Source organism: Colobus angolensis, unplaced genomic scaffold (assembly GCF_000951035.1).
Source record: "Colobus angolensis palliatus isolate OR3802 unplaced genomic scaffold, Cang.pa_1.0 Scaffold44, whole genome shotgun sequence".
In the NCBI taxonomy this organism is placed as follows: domain Eukaryota; kingdom Metazoa; phylum Chordata; class Mammalia; order Primates; family Cercopithecidae; genus Colobus; species Colobus angolensis.
The window spans coordinates 4,327,496-4,336,014 of record NW_012117821.1 but is presented as its reverse complement, the minus strand read 5'-3'; the positions used below and the strand labels follow the sequence as shown (position 1 = coordinate 4,336,014).

The following is an 8,519-nucleotide window of genomic DNA, read 5'->3' as shown; positions in this document are numbered from 1 at the left end:
ATCTCAGCTCTCTGCAACTTCCGCCTGCTGGGTTCAAGCAATTCTCCTGCCTCAGCCTCCCAAGTAGCTGGGACTACAAGGGTGTGCCACCATTCCTGGCTAATTTTTTGTATTTTTAGTAGAGACAGGGTTTCATCATGCTAGCCAGGCTGGAGTTGAACTCCTGACCTCGCGATCTGCCCGCCTCAGCCTCGCAAAGTGCTGGGACTACAGGCATGAGCCACCATGCCCATCTTTGATTATTTATTTACTTATTTATTTGATCATTTATTCATTCATGTATTTATGTATTCGTTTATGTATTTAAGGAAACAAATCTAAATGCAGTTGCATGTGGCAATGACATCTAGCCTTTCAAATGTCAGGAGGGTGATATATATGTGTGTAGGAATAGACAAGACCAGTGTTTTCCTCCAGCAGCTCTAACCAATTTCTTTAGCCTAATGGACAGATGCAGGGTGCAAGGCTCTTTATCATATTTAAGAGAAACATTGACAAGCTGAACCATAAAAAAGAGAACCCTGTGTATAGCTAAACAGTAGGAAAATGTGTAAGGCTAATTGCATTTAGGAAAACCAGCAAGACCAGGCATAGCAACTCTATCATTCTTTATGTTTACCTGTGCAAGATATTATTTTGAATGAAGTACATCCCTCACAAGGAAAGCATTAACTTTTTTTCTCCTGTAAATTTTTTCCCCAAGAGGTTTGAGATTTTTGACACACGGATCAAAATATATAACTTTCTTTGAGTCAGCTAGATCCAGGTTAGAATCCAAGTTTGAAATATCCTGCCTCAAGCAAGTTTATTTTCCTTTCCGAAATTAATTTTTCTTACCTGAAAAAAAAAAAAAAAACGGGGCAATAAAACATTTCATTAAGTACTAAGGACTAAATGCGATAATGTTCATAAAATGCTTGACAAGGCACCCAAAGATAGAGGACAGATGCAACTGTTGCTGTAGTTGCTGTTTAAAACACTATTCATATGCAGCTTCCAACAATCTGACCACAAGCTATGGTAGCAAGAAGAGAGATGAATGCAGAAACACAGAAATGATAGCTATTGTAGAATTTCAGCCTCCACCCTTTGTGGAGCTTTTCTTCAGTATTCTGTTTCTGCAGGTTCCAGGCACCTATATTGGTGATAAGGAACTTATTACCCATTCAGTCACTGATTAAATTTTTTAGCAGCTTTAGGCATGAAGATTTAACTGAGGTTACAGAGATATAATGATAGAATGGAAAGCGTAAGTTTTAGAGTCAGTCATAAACTGAGATAAACACCACTATGCCATTCACTAGCTGAGTGACCATAATAAGAAAGAAATATCTCTTGTCTACTTTTTTTAAAGGGTAAAATCGCAACTTTTAGTTCAAAAATGGGTGAGATGAAATATGAACATTTGTAAGTACACCTGTTCACATACAATGGGTACTTATTTTTAGTTTGCTTCTTTCTTTCTTTCCTTCTGTTGAGGCAAAAATCTGCCTGTTTGTATCTCAACCATTTAGCCTCCATTCAGCTCTGGATCAATGTGGATTAAATTGAGTTTCACTTTCACGATCAGTTATTCTCTGTTCTTTTTTTTGTCTCTCTTTAAAGGTAAATAACCTCTAGGTTCTATTCCATTCCTGCGGGAACATGATTGCCAGGATGCTAAGGGAAAGAGATGCAATATTTGTGTATGATTAAGGAGTATAAATTGACTTTGTATATTATGCAACTATCAAGGCTTGGGAGACAAAGAACCTTCTAAAACATGCACTTTTGGTAATAAATCTCTATGACCTGCATTCCCAGACCAGCAGACATCTCATTAAGATGGTAGAGAGTAAGTTTCTTATTCTTACAATAAATCTTTGTTATGTAACTAAAACTCCCTGAAAAACAAGCACTAAGATACAACACACTGTATTATTACCATGTGCCTCACAAACAGCACAGGCTAATGTTAGTGACCCATTTTGTCTGTTTTCATCCTTCATTTGTATACTTGGCCTTCCAAATAGAATACTTTGAATAAACATTATAGCCATATTTATGAGTTTTCTTGCTAAGTGCTTCTCTTGGAGATGCATTATCAGGCATTCAACATAAGCCACAGAGATAGAGTCATTTATCCTTGTTAGGCAGATAAACAGAGGGAAATTGTTCTTTCCCACCATCCTGGGCCCATAAGAGCCTTTATCTAAAACTAAGGCAATTCAGAAAGACCAGTTCCCAGCTGATGAAGTAGGAAGTTATGAAACATTTTTAAAAATAATTAAAAGCCTGGATGGCTATTGCAAGGTTGAGAAGAAATGAGCTGCCAAAGAGTTCATAATCACTGGGTGTCTACGATGGGCCACAGTCTGCCATAGATAATTACCGTGCATTGTATTCGGTGATGTACAGATCTGCCATGTCAGGTCCCATTGAGGGGTGAGTGTTATTATCCCCATTTTGTAGCTGAGGGAGCAGATCCAAAGATTAAGGAATTTGTCTAACAGTGGATGTGTGGCACAGTTGGGACTTAACCTCAGATTGGCATAAAACAAAGCCCATCTCACTACACCAACTTCTTTCACAGTGTTTGGCTGGCAGAAGGAGCAATGTTGCATGTGAGTGAAGACACTGTCTTATCTCTAGACCCTCTGTGTCTGTATGAAGATATTATTGGAGGATCATTTAAAGTCAGAGAAGGCCTCATTTTGAGAAATCTGTATGGAAAAAAAAAAAAGGGTTAAACCAAAGGTAGAAAATTCTCTGCTAACTCACTGAGAGTTTATGGGAAGAAGTGAAAAGTGCCTAGATGTGCCGCTGCAACCATGAGTGGGGAGGAACAACAAGTTACGGGAGAGTAGACGGAAAGGGAGGATGGTGACTGGGAGTGACAAAAGAAAATACTGAAGAAAATAAGAGAGGAAGAAAACCTATTTTTCCCCTAGTCCTTCTGTGTGTCATATATTGCTTATTCTTGTCCTAGAACTACATAAACAATGTTTTATCTTTGTGAAACAAAAGGTGTTTGAAATGCCTTCGAACATTTAAAGTACTTTAAAGATCAACCACAGCATTGTCCACATCTATTAAGAAAGGAGGACGGAGGGAAAGAAGAAGGAAGGGAAGGAGGGAAGAAGGAGGGAAAAAGAACGGAAGGAAGAAAAGGAGGGAAGGATCTAATAACATCCCCAAAGATTGTCTATGTTATTAGGATAATGGCTGAAATCTCTTGTGAAAGCGAACGTAAACTCAAGCATAGACCTGCAGTCCTTCTGCAATAACTAAATCAGGCTTTGATGAACACCGATGGGAAGTAGCATTTTAGATCTGTTTTATCTCTCTTGTGACATTAGGGCCATTTGTTTCCAGTTGCCTATTGTTCATGTCTACAGTCAGCACCTAATCATGTCTGAATAGAAGAGAAAAATCCAAAATTCTGTCTGATCATAATACAATGTCAGTAAAGTTGAATATAATGCCAATATACAAAGAAAAGCAGCCAATAAATCTGTGCAAATTCTTGGTTAAAAAAAAATCTTATGGTTGTTATTTTTCCCCTTAAACAAGTACAGTTTGATTTCTATAATGACACTAATTCTAATGTATTTAGTTTCTTAATTCCCTCTATGATTAGTCATCCTTGTAAATAACAACTAGGCAAGTAGCTTGGGATTACATTTCTCATTAGGACATTAATGCATATTGTGAACTGTGATAGCCTAATGCTTCCATCTCCAGGTAACACACTTGGTTCACACTGCTCTCTTTATGGTCTGGCAAGTCTATTCACTGGTGTTTGTGTTGCTACTAACTCCCTGATCTGCAGCACTATTTCAGTTGTACTTGGCATTTGGATAGCTGACTTGAGACCTAGACTGCCTCGTTAGTAATTTTTTGTTCAAACATATTCTATAGCAACTGCCATTTAACATTGCAGTGACTTTTTTCATTTTTTAATGTTCATAATCCATTATACTTGCTATAAATTGGCAGGGATAAGGGTCAACTAATATTTTTCCGACATTGGTAGTTTCCCCTTATTTTTAACTAACTTAAATCACTGTGATTCATCACATGGTTCAGCAAAACAAGATAAATACAAACTTAGGGGTGTGTATTCATGTGTGTGTGTGTTATTGACAGATCAAATGTGTATTTCTGTCATGGATTTGTAAAGATACCTTTATGTGTTTACACCGTGACATAATATCCAACTTTCTCCATTCTGGGGCCAAAACTAAACTATTGTGACTGGATTAACCCATTATAGCCTGCATAATTTATTGTATAACTTTAGGCAATTTAGCAATCTTCAAGATACTTCTCTGAAAGGCTATTGTTATTATTGTGCTGGATTAATGAGAAGTATATGAGTCAGCAGAATTAATGTTAACTGCTTCAGTAACAATCGCTAAAATTTTATGGCTTGACCGAATAAAACTTTATTATTTCTTGCTCTCATAAAGGCCAATAAAAATGTCCTAGATTGGACAGTTCTTCTTGGCAGCTACCCTTTAAAGCAGTGACTCTGTGACCTGGACTCCTTTTGTCTATTCTAGAAATTGTGAGCTCCCATAAGTCCTTGGAGTTCTTCAAGGATTCTCTTCATCTGTCGAACCAGTGATTCCATAGGAGAGATTTTCTGAGAGGTGTTTAGAGCCCATAATTGGAAAAACCATATGTCATTTCCTCTGGTATTTCTTAGCCCACACCTGATTCACATTGTCTCACCATCTATAAGGCAGCTTGCAAAGGTGGTTTGGCTATATGCCCAAAAAGAAATGGAAAAGTGTAGAGGGCAAAGAGTAGCATCTCCGTTATGCTCTACCAATACATAGAATGTATTTAGCAGCATCCAAGGAAGACATCCCAAAGTTCCATCCAGGCACTGCATCCAGCAGGATTGCTGGGTAATGAGACACTTTCTCCACCTCACTAGATGTGCCTCTTCTTGGTCTTCTACCTATGACAAAGAGACAAGCTATCTCCTTCCCCACCGCCCCAACCCTACTGACCACAAAACCTCATATGTGATGGCAGATCAGGATCAGGATAACCACAGTGATACTACCACTTACAAAACTGAAGAAAGAAGCACAGATAATTAATTTGCTTGCTTTGTCATCCTGTGTTTTCATATGGTCTTCCTTCTGTACCAGTCTGTGTCCAAATTTCCTCTTCCGTATGGACATCAGTCACATTGTATTGAGACCCACTCTAATGACAGCTTAATTTGATTACCTCTTTAATACCTTATATCCAAATGAGGTACATTTTAAGGTACTGGGGGCCAGGACTTCAACGCATGAATTTGGGGGGCACACAGTCCAACCCATGACACTGTCTTTTGATTACAAATAGTTTCATTCGCCAATAACCACATTCATATTTCCTTCTGAAACTTAAGTTTTCAAGCCTCCCTTATTTTGTTGTTTCCTCAACCCTATGCCTTTCTCTTTCTCAAGAAAATGGTGGCTGACATTGAATGGGAAGCCACACTCTTAATTAGATAACTGTTTTTGGACATTTTATTCATCTGAGTTTTATTTGGCCATTGACACCCAAAACCTTTCAAAATTCCATCTTATTGTTTCTGTCTAGAAGCAGATGGCTTTCCTAGCAATAAAGTCCTTGCTTTCTATCTCTCTTTGTTTCCTTTCATTTCTGCTTGCAAACCAGCCAGGGTTTTCCTGAGTTCATCTCTTTCTTGTAATACTGCAATATCTTGTCAAAGCAGCCAGTAGTATCCAACACATGCCAACTGTTGATTCTTCTAATTATTTCCACTGGAGCTGCTGGCTCAGTAAGCATGTGGTTTGCCTTCAACACAATCACAAGTGATAGTTATACAAAATGTTTACCACTGAATAATATGAGTTCTATCTTATCAGACTTCAATATCAATTTCCTTGCTGCTTATCATCCAACCTATAAGGCAAATACCACATATTTAAGTTTTGTAGTCTAGCAGCACTCTTTGTCTAGTTACCAGTTGCTATATTAGTCGAGTTTAATAATACTCACTGCTGCAAAATAGCAATGACACCTAAGTTCTTAGCATTACTTAACTTTACTGCTCATGAAAGTTCATTAATTAATATCATCACCATCAACTTTCCTGAGTAGCTCTCCTCCAGGGAATCCAGGCTCCAGTCATCCAGTAGTTATCACAGGTCTCAGAATCCTTTCCTGGATTCTCTCAGAATCCACCCAGCCAATGAGAAGGGTGGGGGGCAGGGGCGTGTGGAAATTACCTAGGGCAAGCTCTGAAAATGGCATATGTTACTCCCACCTACATTTTAATGACCATACTTAATTCCACGGTCCCACCTAACTTGAAGAGGCTGGAAAACATTTTTCTCTTTAAAGGAATGATTTGGTGAGTTCATAATTCTAAGACAAAGGAGAATCAAATAAAATAACATGTATAGAATCCTTGACACACACAGGAGGCATTCAATAAATAGTGGTTACCAGTAGAGAAAATATTTTATGCACTGACTGGCCTCAATAAAAGTCTGAAGACTCTCTATTACATATCAGCATGATTTAATCAAATATATCATTAGAAATAGGGTGACATTTTTACTTATTGAAATTCTGACAGCTCACAAATCCTAAAACACAGGATCCACTGTGAAAAGCAAAAAGGTGAATTGCATTCATTTTTGCATGCACACAGATTTGCATGCAGTCACACACATATACATGGACTCTAAGAGACCAGCTAATAAATTACTACAATTTTCTTTCAGTGTGTTTTAAGGAACCTTTCTCAACATATCTTTGGTTAACTGTGTAATTCTGCTTTCCATTTAGACTAGAGAAAAGGTAGATGTAATGTCCATGAAATAGCTTTCTATTGTTATCAGAACACGGAACACTTACTATACAGAGGTGAAAACATTTCCTTTTTCTCCCTGTTCTGGAATATCAGTGAGAAGTATAGGCTGTCACTGAAAATGTCTCCCTCTGCCTGGATCTATGTAGGCTGTGTCCATGTAAGATTCTGTGGGCTTCTTGTGTACTGAGTGTGTGTATGAGAAAGAAAAGTTTATCTGTGGAACAAATACTATCTGATCTTTACAGAATTAGGCAGAGGAAAGAATGCCAACCAAATGCAATAATAATGTTAATGAAACTAATAGCTGGGGAGAAAGGTCTGGTGAATGTCAATCATGAGGAAAAATGTCAGAAAAAGACATTAATGTCCCCTTATAGAAGAAGACTCAGATGGAATTGACATTTGGAACAGCTAGTAAAGGGCAGACTTTTCCACAATATTGTCCCATTTAAATCAAATCCACTGTCGACACATGAGGTCCCCCAAAACAGTCAACTGAGTTTCTACTGATTTCTGGACTAAAAATTTTAGATTAAATAAACCTCCAGCATGCAGAAATTTGGTGTGGATATCAGAAAAGAAAAAAAGAAATCCTGAAGCTCACTGTTTGTCCCATTATCTTCCTCCTCATGTGATTACAGAAATGTATTTCTCCTTGTTTAGAAGCATTGCTTTTGATTCTAGTCCTTTTGTTTTCCTCTGGTTCACTTTATCTCCTTCAAGTCAAAGTATTCGCAAATCTAAGGACTATTTTCATAATTTTGGCATAGTTAAGACTACGTTTGCCATAAAGATAGTATCTTGAGAGATACAAAAAGGACTTCAAATATTGAGAAACTTAGTTGCACACTAAAAATGTTCAAATTAGCTTTTTTGTTCACTTAAGTGAACAAACATCTTGAATACCATTTGAGAGCAATAAAATTCAGGACATCAGAGAAGGAGTACAACTAAAAGAAGAGAAAGGGACATGACCCCATAAGTCAAAATACTAATTCATAAGGGGTCAAAATAACTAAGTCACAGAAAAGAGAAGGAAATAAATGGGAATACTTTTAAGGACATCAGATATGGATTACGCTCAAGCCAAACTTAAGCGAAAGGTATCAAAGATGAGATTGGTGAGAACAGATGGATCTTAGAGGCATCACATTAAAGAATTCAAAAAAAATTTACAACTTCCACTTAGGCCATGGGAAGGAGAGTGGTACATAGAAAATTGCCTCTAGGAGAGATGAACTTACTATGCAATCTTGCCTTTTTTTTAATATTCTCAGCCATGGCACTACTGGCCCATTTTGGGCCAGATCATTCGTTTTAGGGGCCTCACCTGCGTATTGTGGGTTGTTTAACAGCACTGCTGGCTTCTACCTATTATATGCCGGTAGCAACTCCCCAGTTGCAACAACCAAAAATGTCTGCAGATGTTGCTGAATACACTCTGGGGAGGCAAAATTTCCCCCAGTTGAAAATTAGGGGAATTTTGTGCAGAAGTGGGAATGGCTGGACAATTCCTTTTCCTTTCCTCAAAGCTGTTCGACATTTGAATCTTCCATGAACTCTCTTTGGGGCAAACAAATTTTCTTTATTTGATTTGCTATGGCCACTTGGAATTTATTTATGATTTTCATCTCCATCTTCTAATACCCTTTTCCTTCTTTTTTTTTATTATTATACTTTAAGTTCTAGG

General features: G+C 37.7%; 1 long non-coding RNA gene across 1 annotated transcript in view; it reads right to left on the bottom strand.

The window, feature by feature from the left end:
• LOC105522741 overlaps positions 1–5,156 on the bottom strand; it is a 6,558-nt gene extending 1,402 nt beyond the window's left edge. The window contains exons 1-2 of the long non-coding RNA XR_001003494.1: positions 5,099–5,156; positions 795–837 (exon numbers count right to left, since the gene is read on the bottom strand). This is a non-coding gene — a long non-coding RNA (uncharacterized LOC105522741). The remainder of the gene's footprint in view (positions 1–794; positions 838–5,098) is intronic.
• Positions 5,157–8,519: the final 3,363 nt, after the last annotated feature.